Source organism: Gigantopelta aegis, chromosome 5 (genome assembly GCF_016097555.1).
Source record: "Gigantopelta aegis isolate Gae_Host chromosome 5, Gae_host_genome, whole genome shotgun sequence".
NCBI lineage: Eukaryota > Metazoa > Mollusca > Gastropoda > Neomphalida > Peltospiridae > Gigantopelta > Gigantopelta aegis.
This window is the reverse complement of record NC_054703.1, coordinates 2,293,482-2,295,719: the sequence shown is the minus strand read 5'-3', so window position 1 is coordinate 2,295,719 and position 2,238 is coordinate 2,293,482.

The following is a 2,238-nucleotide window of genomic DNA, read 5'->3' as shown; positions in this document are numbered from 1 at the left end:
AGGGCTCAAAATTAAGAATGTATTACCTATGGCCATTTCGTAATATTTTTGTTGTAGGCAAAACGCTCACCGACGGCAATTTTGAGCCCGCGTATGACAATTTTAAACCAGTAACTTAGGCAGCAAATATTAAAACCAAAAAACCCAGTCCCTTCAACTGATAATAACTTTTATACATTGGCAAAAAATTGCCATCAATTAGTCCTCTGACCACCGGCAATTCATATCACAAAAACCTATGGTAATTGCAGGGGCGGCACAGTGTAAAAAAATAATGGTACAGCTCTAGGTTGCCAGACTCATTTCAAATTCAGCTGTGAAGGATACTTTCACAGATATAACAAATATAACACACAAAACAAAAAAGAATTAGTATGGCTGTGCTGTACCTCAGAAAAGCGGTACGGCTATGGCTGTACGTCCTGCGCTGCCCCTGAATTGCCGTGGTTATGTTTGAGTGTTGCATTATGATGGCTAAAGGTTGACTGTGGTTAGAACAGTCGTTCGGAATTAATTGTTGCACTAACATGTAGAACATTAGGATAGCATCATTATGTGGCTGTCCAATGAATATAACACTGGGTCAAGGATTTCGAATTTTAGGGGAAACCCTCTTTCCTGTGATCAACAGAATACACCAGAAACTGTTTTGGTAATTATAATAATGATCAATTATGTAACATGATAATGAGTAATAGAATTTCAGTGCTGTCATTTTGCCAATACACTGCTAGAAATGGTGGTTTCCATAGAATTCGAAGGCCTGTTGATTGTTCACTATTGGCCATTTGGCAGCATGCATTCTGGGTGCCAGAGAAGTTTATTATGAAATAGGTCTAGCTCAGAATGTAGATATTTAGTTTATTATACCTTTTAATTCATTAAAATAATGCTAGTGTGCACTGCAACCTAAAACACATGCATAATTACACTGACTTGATTTATTATTAGTTAAAATTGCTGCTAGATTATAAATTAATGTATTTAGAGGAACAAGTTTAATGTTATTGCTAAATATTGTTAAAGTTTAAAAAAAACAATTTTGATCGTACTGGGCTAGTTCTTGGGGATCAAAAGAGATTCCAAATTATCTATTAAACTAATAAACTTCAACAAATGCAGCAACAATTATTTTTTCAGTTGTTACATGAAATTATTTTGAAAAATAAAAATAAAAATCAACAATTGTTTTTAAACTGCATTTGGCTAGCCCTGTTGTTCATTATGCTTTAGTAATCTGATGCATGTTTTACAAAATTTATGGTTAATTTATTTGTACCGTAATAACATGGAAATTCACCTGTTTGTAAATACTAGAGTAACTCGTTAAAGTACAGAATAAAACTTTATGAATTCCAAACCCATACCATTCATCCCAAGCAATATATTTATTTCTTTGTTGTTTAATTTTATTTTGTGGTGTTGTCTTTATTTTTATTTTATTTTATATTGGAGATTTTCTAATTATGTTTATATATGTATTTATTTAAACTCTAATGGTGTCGTTAAAATGAAAACAAACAATCTTTGAATCTTTAAATGTTAGACTGCAAAAATGCTTCTTCTTGTTTTTCATTTTATTCAAACTTTTATTTTAATTTCTTTGTTATTTTCATATTTTACTTTTTGAGAAATCATTTATGACAGAAAGTCTTTACCATTTAATTCACAAACATGTTGGACGATCAAATGATGGCCATATTCAAGTGTGTTATTGTTCCAGTTTACAGGTTAAGTTTTAAAACAAAAGCTAGTTAATTACATGAAGGTTGATACACCATATTCAGTTTGGACTCTAGGGTTGATACACCATATTCAGTTTGGAATTTAGGGTTGATACACCATATTCAGTTTGGAATCTAGAAGCTTGACTTTTGTATATTTCCAGTGACAACTGAAGCAAAATGATTACATTTAATTTGTATATACATGTATGTATATAATTTGTGTCTTGTGAATCGTCTCAGTACTTGGGTGAGTTTCACAGGCTAAAATGGGCCTTTTATATTATTGTGTAAAGTTTTATTTTTAATGTATTTATGTAATAAAAGAATTTGTAACAAAATATTCCCACTGCAGAATTTCGTTTTTGAAAACCCCAGGAGTGTAAAAAATGATGCTCATCAAAGTGTAGAATTTTGTTTTTAAAATACCTAGTAGAGTGAAATTACACTTCTCCAAATGCTAAGGACAGGATTGGGGAGGTGCACTCCCTAAAATGACGAGGAGGGGAGAAAT